This window comes from Pristiophorus japonicus, chromosome 11 (assembly GCF_044704955.1).
Source record: "Pristiophorus japonicus isolate sPriJap1 chromosome 11, sPriJap1.hap1, whole genome shotgun sequence".
Taxonomy (NCBI): Eukaryota; Metazoa; Chordata; class Chondrichthyes; family Pristiophoridae; genus Pristiophorus; species Pristiophorus japonicus.
The window spans coordinates 90,322,942-90,340,429 of record NC_091987.1 but is presented as its reverse complement, the minus strand read 5'-3'; the positions used below and the strand labels follow the sequence as shown (position 1 = coordinate 90,340,429).

The following is a 17,488-nucleotide window of genomic DNA, read 5'->3' as shown; positions in this document are numbered from 1 at the left end:
CCAATTGCAAATGTTTCTCTCCACGCTGTCTAAACTCTTCATAAATTGATTAACTCACCTATTTTTTTTTTTATTACACAAACATATGTCTCCACTTTTTCCATTACAAATAAAACAAAATGCATGGCACGTATTGTATTGTTTCAGATAGAGTTTCAGCAGCTTTGTTTAGAATTTGGAGCAATAAAATCTGGTGAGCTTCACTTAATCTGAAACCAATACACTTCTGTGCAGTCCAAAACAAAACATAAAAAGTGACTCAACTACTCAAAAAGGTATTTTACCCACATAAATCTTTTGGATCCTTTTTTATTTTGTTAATTTTCTTGAACATCTTTAAATCGGGATAAATCAGCTTAAGGAGTTACCAAGTGTGGCAGGGTGAGGACGATGAATCAACATCAGCTACATTTATATCCCAGTTATGCTGCAGAACTGCACAGAATGTGCCGTCACATTCCAGAGATATCTCCTGTTGGTAAAATCATTCTGTTTATATTACTGTGCTAATTCATCAAAATGATGTAGAAAAGGGCTATTGCCGTTCTCCCACTTCTGTCCTAATCACCCTACAAGTGGGATATGTGAGATTTAGCCTATATCATTTATGTCCTTTTAATAGTTAAAAATGTCTTTTAAACTGGATATACTCCAGCATTGTCCTTTCACACTCCAGCATATAACAGTTTGAATCTTGTATATGAGCAAAGCCTAAAAAAAAAGTGAGGCCTATTGAACGTCTTTTTCTGGATGGTAAGCTGCTACGATTTAATTTGTGCAGCCACATTTCACTCCTTGGCTGCTGGAATGCATGGTTCCAGACGCTAATGGTACTCACTGCCTAAGTACACAGATAAGACCATTCCAATCGCAATGAAATGATCCGGGGTAGACATTAGTTGGGAGGAAATGCCTTCAAGAAAAGGAGGAAAATGAAGAAGAAAAAATGAGGAACTAAAAATCATCCAATATTAGTAATTGGTTAGAGGGCAGAGTTTAACATGGTAAAAGAGGACACAACCAGATTTATCCCACTCCAGTCTAACTGTAAAGGTCTCCCCCCCACCCGCTGGATTTTGGTCCACATTTTTTTTAAATCGGCAGAACTACACAAACAACCACCCGAAGATGACTTTAATTTAAAAATAATCTAGATGCTTGAAATTGTTGCTCGCCCAACGATTTACGCACCACTTTAGTGAGTGAACACCAATACCTTCGCGCATTTTAAATACCTCCCCGTTGTTCAAAATAATTAAAAGACGGGGAGCTGGTGCCTGCCCTCCCACACCAGAAATAAATGGCTTTCAAAATTAAATTCTTCACCGAATTAATTTCGTTACCACACAGACCCACATGGGGTGACCCAGTGCTAAGCAAAATGAGTCACTGTGGGGCTGCGGCTTCTTAATTCCGAGCCTTCCGCCTTTACATAGCGTTGCTCCGGAGCTTTTCTCCTGGTCTTCATTGGGAACAAGGGGGTGGGAAGAAGTTAGACAAATATTTTATTAACAGGAAATATAACGTCCGTCAAATTCATATAAATTGCTAAGGCTAAATACTGAGGTTTAATTGGCCATGGTTATTTGGTAAGAACAGGTGCCACAAAAACAGAAAATGCTGGAAATATTCAGCAGGTCAGGCAGTATTTGTTAAAACCTTAACTCGGTTTCTCTCTCTGCAGGACGTTGCCTGACCTGCTGAGTATTTCCAGCATTTTCTATTTCAGATTTCCAGCATTCGCAGTATTTTGCTTTTGTGATATATTTACACATTGAAATATATACACAGAGTTGACAATACAAACAACTGTCAACTAAATGTTTATTCAGTCCCACAGTGAACATCATCGAGTGCTACCATGCGCTGCCCCTTCCCCTCTCCCTCAGACTGATTTGCCTCCAACCCACGCCTGTCCATCTCTCTCTCTCTCTCTCTCCAGGTTCCAGCTTCAGTCAGGTGCAAGGTTCCTGACAATGTTAACTCACCACACTATTGTTGCAGCTTTCATGACACATGTTCTTGAAGTCGCCACACGCAAGCTGGCAAAAGCCGAGTGAGGTAACGACGAGCAGAACATTTCTCAACTTTCTCTCAACTTGCCACATTTTCCTCGCCAGAAAGTTGCCTGGCGTCTCCCCTTCTTTATGGGCGGGGCTTCACGCCATGACGTCAGGTAAGGCACTTGCAATTGGTTGGAGCAAGCGAGTTATCTCCTCAGCTCGGCACTTCATTGGGTTTGGCCCAAGTGCAATTCCAAAGTATTCTCAACTTGCCCGCTATCTTATCCATATTCCCTTCTTCATATCCCAGATCCTGATCCAAGCGCACTCTTCCCCAGTCATAACAATGTTTATTTTCGTTCCTTGAATGTTTTTGTACAAATTGTTCTTCAGATCTTGATTTTAAAAAACGGTATTCAGTCATAGCCATTTAAGGACGTGATAATATTTTGTATTATGTACAAAATTCCACGGTTTAAATTTACATCTGTGTGTAGAGCATACTTTATTATTTCACTTTATAAACAGCGATTAACGCATTCAGCAAGCAGGTGGAAAATTAATGTTTGCCATCTTTATATTGTAAATATATATTCGCTTTTCGATATTGATATTAAATCAAGAAATCTAACTTAAATTATAAAAGATCGAATGATATAGAATGATATAGGCAATCCCTCGGAATCGAGGAAGACTTGCTTCCACTCTAAAAATGAGTCTTTAAATGGCTGAACAGTCCAAAAGGAGAACCACAGTCCCTGTCACAGGTGGAACAGATAGTCCTTGAGGGAAAGGGTGGGTGGGACAGGTTTGCTGCACGCTCTTTCTGCTGCCTGCACTTGATTTCTGCATCCTCTCTGTCATGTATGTAACCACAATGTAACACCACTATTACTGTATACACTCAACCTAGATGCACACCTTGACCACACGGGGGTGAACTTGTGGGAGACACTCCTTACCTGATCACACAGGTATGAAAAGGGAGGTCCCACACAGGGTCATGGTCTTTGGAGTCCTGTGAATAAAGAGAAAGTCACAGAGTGACCTTGTCCCCAGAATCTGCCTCGTGTGGTTTCACACTGTAGAGTAAGGATCGTACATTGGCGACGAGAAATGGGAATTCACGACCCACGAGAACGGTCACCGGTAGCACAGAGGAACGATACTGTGTTGGGGAAGACTGGGACGATTTTGCCGAGAGGCTTCAGCAAAGCTTCATTACGAAAGAATGGCTGGGGGATGCAGCAGCCGACAAGCAAAGGGCTCATCTTTTGACCAGCTGCGGACCAAAGACTTACGCACTCATGAACGACTTACTAGCACCCGAAAAGCCGATGGACAAAACCTTTGAAGAACTTAGCAAATTGATCGGGGAGCACCTCAAACCAGCGAGTAGCATACATATGGCCTGACACAGATTCTACACCCACCGACGTCGTGAAGGACGGAGCATACCGGACTTCGTAGCGGACCTCAGGCGTTTGGCCAGCCTCTGTAAGTTCACAGATGCATGCAAGGGGGAGATGCTAAGGGACTTCTTTATTGAGGGCATTGGTCATGCGGGAATTTTCCGCAAACTAATTGAGACCAAGGATTTGACCTTGGAAGCGGCGGCGTTGATAGCTCAAACTTTCATGGCGGGGAGGAAGAGACAAAAATAATATACGCGCGCAATTCTGGCTCTAACGCGGCGATGGATCAGGGAGTCAACATCATCAATGTGACTCAGAGCCCCGCAGGCAGGCGGGGCAGTCCGACACTCCCCAGGCAGCAATAGACCCCAGAGTAGGACTTCAACAGAGACAATGGCAGGCTGAACAGACATTCACGCCATCACAGTGGACAATGCGGCCCGGGATGGGGCCATTGACACCCACCAATTGGGTACTTAAGAGCAGTCAAAGGGACAGTCAGCGCGGAATGCCTGGCCATAGTTCCTTTGTTCCCAACAATGGAAACTTTAACTCATGCTGGAGGTGTGGGGGAAAACACTCAGCTAGATCTTGCAGATTTCAACAGTTTGTCTGCAGGAATTGCAATCTCAGTGGTCACTTAGCTCGAATGTGCAGGAAGTCTACAACCAGACTAATATATGAGGCGGATGGACCAGAAGAGGGTTCTTTGAGGCAGAATTACTTTTGGGGCAAATCGATGGACGCCGAGGTTCAGCGGGCCCATGGGGTGAATATTCACAATTCATACACCAAAACGCCACCAATGATGATGAGGGTTTTATTAAACGGTATCCCAGTACACATGGAGCTGGACACTGGGGCTAGCCAGTCACTCATCGGCGTTCAGCAATTTGAGAAGCTATGGCCACTTAAAGCCAGTAGACCCAAATTAGCACGTGTTGAGACAGAATTACAGACTTACACTAAAGAAATCATTCTGGTGCTAGGCAGTGCATTGTTGGCTGTCACACACAATGGGTTAGTGAATCGGCTGCCGCTCTGGATTATCCCGGGAAATGGTCCCGCATTATTGGGGAGGAACTGGTTAGTCGAGATGAACTGGAAATAGGGGGATGTTCACGCAATGTCATCTATGGAGCGAAGTTCGTGCTCACAAGTCCTACAACAATTCGATTCACTATTCCAATCTGGCGTCGGGATTTTCAAAGGCACTAAAGTAGTGATACACATCACCCCGGAAGCCAGGCCAGTGCACCACAAAACCAGAGTGGTGCCGTATATGATGCGGGAAAAGATTGAGAGCGAATTGGACCAGCTGTTGAGAGAGGGCATCATCTCGCCTGTTGAATTCAGCGACTGGGCGAGCCCCATCGTTTCCGTCCTAAAAGCGGATGGCTCTGTCAGGATCTGTGGCAACTACAAGGCCACCATCAATCGGATGACCCTACAAGATCAATACCTGCTCCCGGGAGCGGAGGACTTCTTCGCCACACTGGCAGGCGGCAAGCTGTTCACCAAGTTGGACCTCACTTCAGCCTATATGACCCAGGAACTGGCCGACGAATCTAAACTACTGACCACCATCACCACGCACAAGGGACTGTTCGTTTATAACAGGTGCCCGTTTGGCATTCGATCAATGGCTGCGATTTTTCAACGAAACATGGAAAGCCTGCTCAAATCCATTCCTGGAACGATCGTATTCCAGGACGACATCCTCATCACGGGTCGAGACACCAAGGAACACCTCCACAACCTGGAGGAGGTGCTACACCGACTGGACTGGGTAGGCCTGCGACTCAAGAAGTCTAAATGTGTGTTCATAGCTCCTGAGGTTGAGTTTCTGGGCAGGAGGGTGGCTGCAGATGGGATTCGGCCCACCGAATCCAAAACAAAGGCGATTCGACGAGCACCCAGGCCCTGCAACACATCGGAGTTGCGTTCATTCTTGGGACTGTTGAACTATTTCGGGAACTTTCTGCCAAACTTGAGCACGTTGTTGGAGCTGCCACACGTGCTCCTGTGTAAGGGTTGCGATTGGTTTTGGGGGGACTGTCAGGAACGGGCTTTTGATCGGGCGGGAAACCTACTTTCTTCAAACAAGTTGTTGACCCTGTACGACCCCTGTAAAAAATTGGTTTTGACATGTGATGCATCGTCCTAAGGGGTTGGGTGTGTGTTGCAGCAGGACAATGCTGAGGGTTAACTACAACCTGTGGCTTATGCCTCCAGGTCGCGCTCTCAAGCAGAACGGGGATATGGCATGATCGAGAAGGAAGCGCTTGCATGTGTTTATGGTGTAAAAAAAATGCATCTGTACCTCTTTGGTAGGAAATTTGAATTAGAGACGGACCACAAGCCATTAACATCCCTGTTGTCAGACAGCAAGGCTGTCAATGCCAACGCATCAGCTCGCATACAGCGATGGGCTCTCACGCTGGCTGCTTATGACTATTCCATCCGGCACCGGCCCGGCACTGACGCGCTCAGCAGGCTTCCACTGGCCACCACTGAGGGGGCAGTGGAGCAACGCGCCGAGATGGTTATGGCTGTCGATGCCTTTGACAGCACAGACTCCCCCATCACAGCCTGCCAGATCAAAATCTGGACAAACAGAGATCCCCTCCTATCCCTGCTTAAGAAATGTGCCCTGACTGGGGATTGGGCGCCCGCACATGGAGCATGCCCTGAGGAGGTCAGACCGTTCCACAGACGGTTGGATGAGCTCTCCATCCAAGCCGACTGCCTACTATGGGGCAGCCGGGTAGTTATGCCCCAGAAGGGCAGGGAGGCATTCACCAGGGAACTCCACAGCGAGCACCCAGGCATTGTGCTGATGAAGGCCATTGCCCGGTCACACGTTTGGTGGCCTGGAATTGATTCAGACCTGGAACACTGCCAGGAACACGACGTGTGCCCAGCCCACCTGGCCTACCAGGCAATGGTCACGCATTCATGTTGACTACGCGGGTAAGATATTCCTTGTTGTGGTAGATGCGTACTCGAAATGGATCGAGTGCATCATTCTGAATTCATGCACGTCATCCACCACCGTGGAAAGCCTACGTGCGATCTTTGCAACTCATGGCCTGTCGGACATCCTGGTTAGTGATAATGGCACATGTTTCACAAGTTACGAATTCCGAGAGTTTATGTCGGGCAATGGCATCAACCACGTCAGGACTGCGCTGTTCAAGCCAGCCTCCAATGGCCAGGCGGAACGTGCGGTCCAAATCATTAAGCAAGGTATGCTCATGATTCAAGGACCCTCCCTACAATGCCACCTATCGCGTCTCCTGCTGGCCTCTAGATCCCGACCGCACTCTCTCATGGGGGTCCCGCCCGCAGAGCTACTAATGAAACAGACACTCAAAACTCGGTTGTCCCTCATTCACCCAGTCCTGACTGACATAGTTGAGGGCAAGCGCAAATCACAAAATGAGTACCATGACTGTAATTCGAGGGGGAGATGTATAGAAATAAATGATCCTGTATTCGTCCTCAATCACGCCATGGGGCCCAAATGGCTTGAGGGCACTGTAATTGACAAAGAGGGGAATAGGGTCATTGTGGTAAAACTCAACAATGGTCAGATATGCCATAAGCATCTGGACCAAGTAAAAAAAAAAGGTTCAGCATCGACACGGAGGTACCTGAAGAAGACCATGAGATGGAGCTCACACTACCGCCAGTGAACGAGCAACAAGAGCAATCAGAAGAATGCACAGTCCCTGCGGTCAGCCCGGACAGGCCGGAATTACCACAGATGACAGACACTCACGTCAGTGTCCAACAACCAGAGCCCTAACTGCGACGCTCCACGAGGGAGCGTAGACCACCTGAAAGACTAAACCTATGATCCCAATAAGACCTTTGGTGGGGGGAGGTGATGTCATGTATGTAACCACAATGTAACACCACTGTATTACTGTATACACTCAACCTAGATGCACACCTTGAACACAAGGGGCGAACTTGATCACACAGGTATAAAAATGGAGGTCCCACGCAGGGACATCGTCTTTGGAGTCCTGTGAATAAAGAGTTAAGATCACAGAGTGACCTTGTCCCCAGAATGTGCCTTGTGTGGTTTCATACTGTAGAGTAAGGACTTTACACTCTCGGCGATGAGACTCGAGGTGATCAGTGCCCTCCCGGATGCACTTCCTCCACTTAGGGCGGTCTTTGGCCAGGGACTCCCAGGTGTCAGTGGGGATGTTGCACTTTATCAGGGAGGCTTTAAGGGTGTCCTTGTGACATTTCCTCTGCACACCTTTGGCTCGTTTGCCATGAAGGAGCTCCAAGTAGAACACTTGCTATGGGAATCTCGTGTCTGGCATGCGAACAATGTGGCCTGCACAGCGGAGCTGATGAAGTGTGGTCAGTACTTCAATGCTGGGGATGTTGGCCTGGTCGAGAACGCTAACGTTGGTGCATCTGACCTCCCAGGGGATTTGTAGGATCTTGCGGAGACATCGTTGGTGGTATTTCTCCAGCGACTTGAAGTGTCTCCTGTACATGGTCCATGTCTCTGAGCCATACAGGAGGGCGAGTATTACTACAGCCCTGTAGACCATGAGCTTGGTGGCAGATTTGAGGGCCTGGTCTTCAAACACTCTTCCTCAGGTGGCCGAAGGCTGCACTGGCGCACTGGAGGCAGTGTTGGATCTCATCATCGTCAATGAATAGTAAAGCATAAGGAGATGCGCAAACACAAAGAACAAGAATATGTATATGACCCCCAAGATGATGATGGTGGGAGATTTGGCGATGGTGGCACCATTGAAGATCATGGGAGGTGGTTGTACTCTCTCTTGGTCAAGATAGTAACTATGACTAGATAGTGGCAGTTATGTCGTGTAAATATTACTTGGTCTAAATGTTATCAAATGATGCTATAGGCTGGCCTAGGCTGCATCATTATCAGAGGAGTTGAATGGAGCTAAACATTGTGGAATCATCAGCCTCACTCCTGTCTTATGACACAGAGGTGTCATTGATGAAGCAGCTGAAGTTGGTTTGGCCAAAGATGCTTCCCTGAGAAAGATATATTGGCATTGGAAAGAGTACAGCGCAGATTTACTAGGGTTTACAGGGTTAAATTATGAGGCCAGCTTGCATAAACTTGGGTTTTAGTCCCTTGAGTTTAGGTGGTTGAGGGATGATCTAATCGAGGTGTTTAAAATGATAAAGGGATTTGATAGGGTAGATACAGAGAAACTATTTCCTCTGCTGGGGGGGATCCAAAACAAGAGGACATAGCCTTAAAATTAGAGCTAAGCCATTTAGAAGTGAAATCAGGAAGCACAAAGGGGAGTGGAAATCTGGAACTCCCTAAAGGCTATGAATGCTGAGTCAATAGAAATGTTCATGCCTGAGATTGCTATATTTTTGTTGAGTAAGGGTATCAAGGGACATGGAACAAAGGCGGGTAAATGGAATTGAAGTTCAGATCAGCCATGATCTAATTGAATAGTGTTACAGGCTTGAAGGGCTGAATGGTCTACTCCTGTATCTGTGAAACTCTGGTAGTGATGCCCTGAGGATTTAATGATTGGCATATGGGAGGGAGGGAGTGGTCTGGGTATCGTCAACATTGACACTTGACCCCATGAAGTCTCATGGCTTCAGGTAAAGCATCAGCAAGGTAACCTCCTGCTGAATACCACTTACCGCCCACCCTCAGCTGATGAATCACTACTCCTCTGTGTTGAACACCACTTAAAAGAATTACTGAGTAGCAAGGGCACAGAAAACACTAGGCCAGGCACACCTGTACAGGTAACCTATGAGTCTCCCACTGCTGTTTCCTCTGGTGGCACACCTTGAGATAGTACCAACAGTAGCCATGTAGAATACATGACATCACTCCCCCCTGAACCCTCATGCATTGACTGTGCTCTTGGTTTAGCTCTATGTGGGTTTTGTCTGATTGACCTCTGGCAGGCCAGCTCAATCTTGGGTGGGTAGTTGGTGCAGTAACGTGCTGGTGGTTGCTGTTTGTGTGTGTGTGTGTGTTCCTAACCATTCCATTCTCCCCCCCACCCCCCTCCCACACTGATGTGGCGGGGGCTCCTGACATTCATGTACATTCAAGTTCAGGTAAGTGGGTTTTGCGTTTTTTCTTTTTTTTTTGTGGTTCCGTGGTGCGACAAGTATGTTAGATGCCTTGTCGATCCGGTGACCGGTGTGTGAGGACAAGCTAGTTCCGGAACTGCTAGGTTGTGTCCCTGCAGTCTGATGGCGGCTCAGTGCCCGGTGCTGGCAGTGGGAACCCGGTTGGCTCGCGTAGCCTGCTCTCAGGGCTGTTGCCGTGGTCCCTAGGGTCGGGCAGGTTCACAGATGTCTGTGACCCCCTGACCTTTCTTTACACCCTGGGTCGCAGCTGCTCCCTGAGGAGCTGTCGTCTCGCAGTGCACAGGGAACTGCTGACTCGCTGGCCTGAGCGCCATTTGGTTTGGAATCCTGGCTGGTGCCTGTTTCCTTCGGGGGAACAGTGGTGGGTGACCCTACATCTAGGGGTGTGGCCTTGGTACAGTCTGCACCTTCAGGCTCATGGCAGTTGGTGCCATTGGTTGCCTGAGAGATGGAGCCGACCCAGGGCATGATATCAATACCGTTGCTATTGCCCTGTTGAGGTCGCTCGCTCCACAGCTTGTGTGTGTTGGCTGCTTATGGCCACACTTCGTGGTGCATGATTCTGGTCCCCGGGATGCAGGCTACAGCATTGGGTAGCTTGCTGGACCTGTGTGCACTCGATGGGTGTCTGCCTGCTGCATTGGCTGCGTGCAGTGGAAATCTTGCATCGCACAGCTTTTCCTTACTTATGATGGAGACTCTAGGGGTCCGATCACGATCGCGCAATTTTTCCTCGCTGGTTGCATGTATACAATTCCGATTATCAGTTACACATTTTACATGATCAGTTACACACTTTACATAATCCATTGCACCTTTTGTCTCTAGCTTACAATTACTGTTACATTGCTTAAATGTGTGGAACTGTCCCTTTAATTGAAGTGGGTTGAGGGCCTCCTTTAAGAGAGCCTTGCTTGCTTTACTCCAATCCTCTTCTCCGTTTGGTGCCACGTGTTGCTCCATCAGCGCTGCACCTCGTGGTCTGGCTGCGGCCATCTTTGTCTTCAGCGCATCACCTCGTGGTTCGGGCGCCATCTTTTCTTCGTCCACGATGTCGACTGCGGTGATCCTCTTCTCCCCGGGTTCTGCCTCCACAGTTGGGAAGTCGCGTCTGGATCCGATTTTCTTCCTCCGGAGTCCTGCCACTGGAGCCTGGAGGGTGCATTCAGGTCGTCTCAGCTGGATCATCTCCATGCAGTCGTGCTGAGCAGTCTGTGTCTCGGGTGCCGTGCTGGTCTGCTCTCTGGTGCCGGGTCCACTCTCAGGTGAGGGCTTGCTTTGCCTCTGAGCGCAGAGGGCTTCGATCGCTGGAGGGGTGAAGTCTTCCCACTTCCAATGGATCTTCTCCATCCACATTCTGCATTGGTCCATCACCTGCAACAATCCACAGAGGTAACTTGTGCACCGCGCCAACATGGAGTACCTTTACATTCACGCTACCAACAACTAGGATGCTTTCATTGGTGTTGATGTGCAGCTTTGCCTGAACTGGGGCCAACTCGAGTCATTCAGCCGGATTGTCCCATAGCCTCTCAAAGGCTCCTTGATTCATCACTGACTGGCTCGCCCCATGGCCACTTCCATGAAGACTGGACTTCCCTCTATCTCAACTTCCATCTTCAGCGGGGAGCACTCGATGGTGCAGGCAAACATGCTGTGTACCTCCCCGTGAGACTGGGTTGCCTCTCTGTCTAACAATTCATAATCCATGCTGGATTCATGGCCATCTGCGGACTCCTCATCGACACAGTGAGTCCTATTTCGCTTACACATTCGCTGGAGGTGGCCCTTTGTGCTGCAGCCTTTGCAAACATAATCTTTAAAATGGCACTGGTGAGTCCTGTGATTCCCTCCGCATCGCCAGCATGGTGCTACTTGATTAGCCCCCCTCGGCGGACTCTGAGTTAAGGGACTCGGTGGCCTGTTCTCTTGCCTGAGAGGATTCGCATTCTACAGTCCAGCTCCTGAACGGTGCCACTCTATGCACAGTACCTGTCGGGTTTGAGTCCTGAGGATGAGACATCTGCCTAGAGCCGTAGGTCGAGGTCATGAATGGCTGGCTCACAGAGATGGCCTTCTGCAGTGTGACTGCGGTATCCGCCGACAGTAGCTTATGAAGAAGGCCCTCATGGCCGATTCCAATGACAAAAATGTCCCGCAGCACTTCGATGAGATGGGTGGTGAACTCGCACGGTGACACCAGCCTCCTGAGGTCTGCGGCGTACTTCATGACTTCCTGGCCTTCGAGCCATCGGAGGGTACAGAACCGGTGTCTGGCTGTGAGGATGCTCTCCTTGGGCTTGAGTTGCTCCCGGATCAGGGGTACGAGCTCCTTGTATGACTTGGTCATTGTCTTCGCTGGTGCCAGAAAATCCCTGACGAGGCCATAGACGTTGGGCCCACAACTGGTTAGCAGGATAGCGTGGTGCTTATCAGCTAGTGTGGCCGGGTCGTCTCCTGCCAGGTCGTTTGTTGTGAAAAAGTGTTCTAGCCTCTCCACAAAGGCGTCCCAATCATCACCATCGGCGAACTGCTGCAACGTACCAAGGGTAGTCATTTCCGCGTGAAAGTTTGTAATCTCATCGCCAGTTGTTGTGTCCTTAGATGCTCTCACAATAACTCCATGAAGCAGTGTGTTATACTTAAACTGTAGTGACCTTAGTCCTTTATTAGTTAACGCCAGAGTGAGGATCACACCTGGTGGCCTGCCTTTTATACTAGGCCAGGCACACCTGTACAGGTAACCTATGAGTCTCCCACTGCTGTGCCCTCTGCTGGCACACCTTGAGATAGTACCAACAGTAGCCATGTAGAATACATAGCAGTTAGTATGCAGGTAGAGCAAGTAATCAGGAAGGCAAATGGAATATTGGCCTTTATTGCAAAGGGGATGGAGTATAAAAGCAGAGAAGTCCTGCTACAACTGTACAGGGTATTGATGAGGCCACACCTAGAGTACTCCATACAGTTTTGATCTCCTTATTTAAGGAAGGATGCACTTACATTGAAGGCAGTTCAGAGAAGGTTCACTAGGTTGATTCCTGAGATGAAGAGGTTGACTTATGAAGTAATGTTGAGTAGGTTGGACCTATACTCATTGGAGATTAGAAGAATGGGAGGTGATCTTATTGAAACATATAAGATATTGAGGGGACTCAACAAGGTAGATGCAGGGAGGATATTTCCCCTCGTAGGATAATCTAGAACTAGAGGGCATAGTTTCAGAATAAGGGGTCGCCTATTTAAAACTGATATGAGGAGCAATTTTTTCTCTCAGAGGGTTGTAAATCTGTGGAATTATCTGCCCCAGAGAGCTGTGGAGGCTGGGTCATTGAATATATTTAAGCTGGAGATAGACAGATTTCTGAGCGATAAGTGAGTGAAAGGTTATGGGGAGCAGGAGGAAAGTGGAGCTGAGCCCAAAATCAGATCAGCCATGATCTTATTGAATGGTGGAGCAGGTTCGAGGGTCCAAATGGCCTACTCCTGCTTCTATTTCTTATGTTCTTAAGTTCTTATAGATTCAGAAAAGGTCTAGCAGCTCAGAACTGGGCATCCATGAGGCATTGTGGGCCAGCAGCAGCAGAATTGTAAACTCATGGCTTGGTATATCCCTATTCTACCATTACCATGGTAGAGTGAGGGACCAACCCTGGTTCAATGAAGAGTGTAGAAGAGCATGCCAGGAGCAGTACTAGGCATGCCTAAAAATGATGTGCCAATCTTGGGAAGCTGCAACACAGGACTACATGCATGGAAGCAGTGGAAGCAGCATGCTATAGACAGAGCTAAGTGATCCCACAATCAACGGATCAGATCAAAGTTTTGCAATCCTGCCATATCCAAGGCACCACGGGTGGCTCAGCTGTATGGGGGGGAGGAACAAAGAACAAAAAAGCCCTAGTGATAGGGGATTCTATAGTTACAGGAACAGACAGGGGTTTCTGCAGCCGCAGACGTGACTCCCGAATGGTTTTGTGCCTCCCTGGTGCCAGGGTCAAAGATGTCACAGAGCGGGCACAGGGCATCCTGGGGGGTGAGGGAGGGGAGGGTAAACAGCTACAGGTCGTGGCCCATATCGGGACCAACGACATAGGTAAAATGAGGGATGAGGTTCTACAGGAAGAATTTAGGGAGCTAGGAAGAAAATTAAAGGGTCGGACCTCAAAGGTAGTAATCTCCGGGTTACTACCGGTGCCACGTGCTAAAGACTACAAGAATAGAAGGATAGAGAGGATGAACACGTGGCTGGAAAATTGGTGTAGGAGGGAGTGCTTTAAATTCTTGAGCCATTGGGATCGCTTCTGGGGAAGATGGGATATGTACAAACCGGACGGGTTGCATCTCAACAGCGCTGGGACCAATATCCTCGCGGGGAGTTTTCCTAGTGCTGTTGGGGACCGTTTAAACTAGCTTGGCAGGGGGATGGAAACCTGAGAACGAATTCAAAAGGGAGGGAAGTAAAGCAGAAGTTGGATAGCAAGAATCTAGAAAGCGAATCTGTAACACAGAGGAAACAGGGCTTAGAGTGTAGTAAGCAAGGAGATCTGCCTGTGCTGAATGGCATATACTTTAATGCAAGGAGTATAGCGAATAAGGCGGATGAGCTCAGAGCACAGGTCGACACTTGGGAGTATGACATTATAGCCATTACAGAAACATGGCTGAAAGAGGGGCAGGTTTGGTAGATCAATATTCCTGGTTACAGGATTTTTAAAGAAGATAGAGAGGGAGGTAAAAAGGGGGGCGGGGTTGTGGTACCGATTAAAGAAACTATTACAGCGATGAGGAGGGATGATATGTTAGAGGGATCATCAAATGAGGCCATATGGGTCGAATTGAAAAATAAAAAAGGGGTGATCACACTGCTGGGCATGTACTACAGGCCCCCAAACAGTGGGAGGGAGTTAGAGGAGCAAATATGTAGGCAAATTGCTGTGCAGTCTAAAAACCATAGGGTAGTAATAGTAGGGGATTTTAACTAACCAAATATTGATTGGGACAAATTTAGTGTGAAGGGTATAGAGGATGTGGAATTCTTGAGATGCATTCAAAATAATTTTTTTAGTCAGTATGCAGCAAGCCCAACACAAGAGAGGATGGTCTTGGATTTAGTTTTGCGGAATGAAGCTGGGCAGGTTGAAGGGGTATTAGTGGGGGAGCACTTGGGTGCCAGAGACCATAATTCAGTCAGATTCAAGTTGGTTATGTAATAGGACAAGAATAGGCCTGGAATAAAAGTTCCGAATTGGGGTAAAGCTAATTTTGCTAAGTTAAGGAATGATTTGGCCATAGTGGACTGGAAACAGCTACTTGTGGGTAAATCAGTGTCGGAACAGTGGGAGGCATTCAAGGAGGAGATCCGGAAGGCTCAGGCCAAACATGTGCCCTTAAAGAAAAAGGCTGGGAAAAATTATTCGAGAACCTCCTGGATGTCTAGGGACTTACAGGGGAGGATTAAGAAAAAAAGGGACGCTTATGTCATATATTAACAGCTAAATACTTGAGAATCTTTAGAGGAATGTAGAAAGTTAAGAGGCAAAATTAAAAAGGATATTAAGAATGCTGAGAGAGAGCACGAGAAATTCTTGGCCAGTAAAATTAAGGAAAACCTTAAGATGTTTTATAAATATATTAAGGGTAATTAAAGAAAGGATAGGGCCTATTAGAGACCATGAGGGTAATCTTTGTGTGGAGGTGGAAGATGTTGAGAGGGTTCTTAACAAATACTTTCCATCTGTTTTCACAAAGGAAAGAGGTAATGCAGATACTGCTATCGAGGAGGAGTGTGATATTCTGGATGAAATGAATATAGTGAGAGGGAAGTATTAAGGGGTTTAGCAGCTTTGAAAGTAGATAAGTCCCCAGGCCCGGATGAAATGCATCCCAGGCTGTTGAGCGAAGTAAAAGAGGAAATAGCAGAGGCCTTGACCATCATTTTCCAGTCTTCTTTGGATATGGGCATGGTTTCGGAGGATTGGAGGACTGTTAATGTAGTACCCTTGTTTAAGAAGGGAAAAAGGGATAGGCCAAGTAGTTACAGGCCTGTCAGCCTAACCTCAGTGGTGGGAAATCTATTGGAAAAAATCCTGAAAGACAGGGTAAATCTGCATTTGGAAAGGCAAGGATTAATTAGGGACAGTCAGCACGGATTGGTAAAGGGAAGATCGTGTTTGACTAACCTGATTGAATTTTTTGAGGAGGTAACCAAGAGGGTCAATGAGGGTAGTGCATACGATGTTGTATATATGAACTTTAGCAAGGCTTTTGATAAGGTCCCGCATGGTAGACTGGTCATGAAGGTTAAAGCCCATGGGATCCATGGCAAAGTGGCAAGTTAGATCCAAAATTGGCTCGGAGGTAGGAAGCATAGGGTAATGATTGATGGATGTTTTTGTGACTGGAAGGATGTTTCCAGTGGGGTTCCGCAGGGCTCAGTATTCGGTCTCTTGCTTTTTGTGGTATATATCAACGATTTGGATTTGAATATAGGGAGTATGATTAAGAAGTTTGCAGACGACACTAAAATTGGCTGTATGGTTGATAATGAAGAGGGAAATCATGGGCTGCAGGAGGATATCAATCTACTGGTCAGGTGGGCAGAGCAGTAGCAAATGAAATTTAATTTGGAGGAGTGTGAGGTGATGCACTTTGGGAAGGCTAATAAGGAAAGGGTATACACATTAAGCAGTAGGCCATTTAATAGTGTAGATGAACAAAGGGACCTTGGAGTGCTTGTCCACAGAACTCTTTTTGGGAGGAAACTAAAACATTAAATCATTAAATCGTGTCCCCCCGATCTGGGGGACACACCAAACATTTTCAAGGCCCTTTTTTTTTGTTTTTTTTGGGGGGGGTTTTTTGTGTTTTTTTTTTAAGTTTTTTTTTGGGCACTAAAATCATATTTTTTTCTCCAAGTGCCCCCTATAAAAGGGGAGGGGGACACTATAAAAACACCGGCAATTCAAACAAATTAAACTTAAAACATAAAATCAAATTAAAATTTGGTTGCTGGGCATGATGATGCCCTCCAGTCCCTCCGGTGCCCACCTCTCGCGGAAGGCCGCGAGCGTACTGGTGGACACCACGTGCTCCATCTCCAAGGACACCCTGGACCGGATGTACGCGCGGAAGAGAGGCAGGCAGTCAGGCTGAATGACCCCCTCGACCGCCCGCTGCCTGGACCGGCTGGTGGCACCCTTGGCAGTGCCCAGGAGCAGTCCTACGAGGAGGCCCTCGGACCTACCCGCTCCCCTCCGCACAGGGTGTCCAAAGATCAGGAGTGTGGGACTGAAGTGCAGCCAGAATTTCAGGAGCAGCCCCTTTAAATAATAAAACAGGGGCTGCAACCTCGTGCATTCAATAAAAACATGGAACACGGACTCTTCCAGACCGCAGAAATTGCAGGCGCCCTGGGAGCCCGTAAACCGGTTTAAAAATTTATTGCACGGCACTGCTCCATGCACCACCCTCCAGGCCAAGTCCCCGATAAATAGTGGGAGGACTCCCGCGTAGAGTGCCCTCCATCGGGGACCCCCGCCTCCTCCGGACGGCAAGATGGTACGCCATGGCGTGTCCGGATGGCAGGCGAGGATGGCAAAGTTGAGAGTGTGCAGGAGCAGCCCGTACAGGAAACCCCTCCGCGCGGAACTGATAGGCACGGAGGGGATTTCCTCGAGGCGGCTCAAGTTGTGAGACGCCGGCTCCCGAGGGAGGTTCCGGGGTTTGGCGCCGATGAGGAATTCCGTCCGGACGGGGGTCAGTTCGGACAGGATTTCCCCACGTGCTTGAGCCTCTTCGACACACCAAACAGAGTCGGGGCCCAGAGCTATTTTTAGCGACTCGATGGCATCGGCCGCGCGGCGGACGTTGGCAGAATTTAGGCGCCGCGCCAGCACATCTGGCGCCATCCAGCTCGCTCCTCCGCCA

The 17,488-nt window shown here is 48.0% G+C and overlaps 1 long non-coding RNA gene across 1 annotated transcript in view; it reads right to left on the bottom strand.

Moving 5' to 3' along the window:
* LOC139275797 (uncharacterized) overlaps positions 1-2,059 on the bottom strand; it is a 33,596-nt gene extending 31,537 nt beyond the window's left edge. Inside the window, exon 1 of the long non-coding RNA XR_011595757.1 lies at positions 1,989-2,059. This is a non-coding gene — a long non-coding RNA (uncharacterized lncRNA). The remainder of the gene's footprint in view (positions 1-1,988) is intronic.
* Between the last annotated feature and the right edge of the window lie 15,429 nt (positions 2,060-17,488).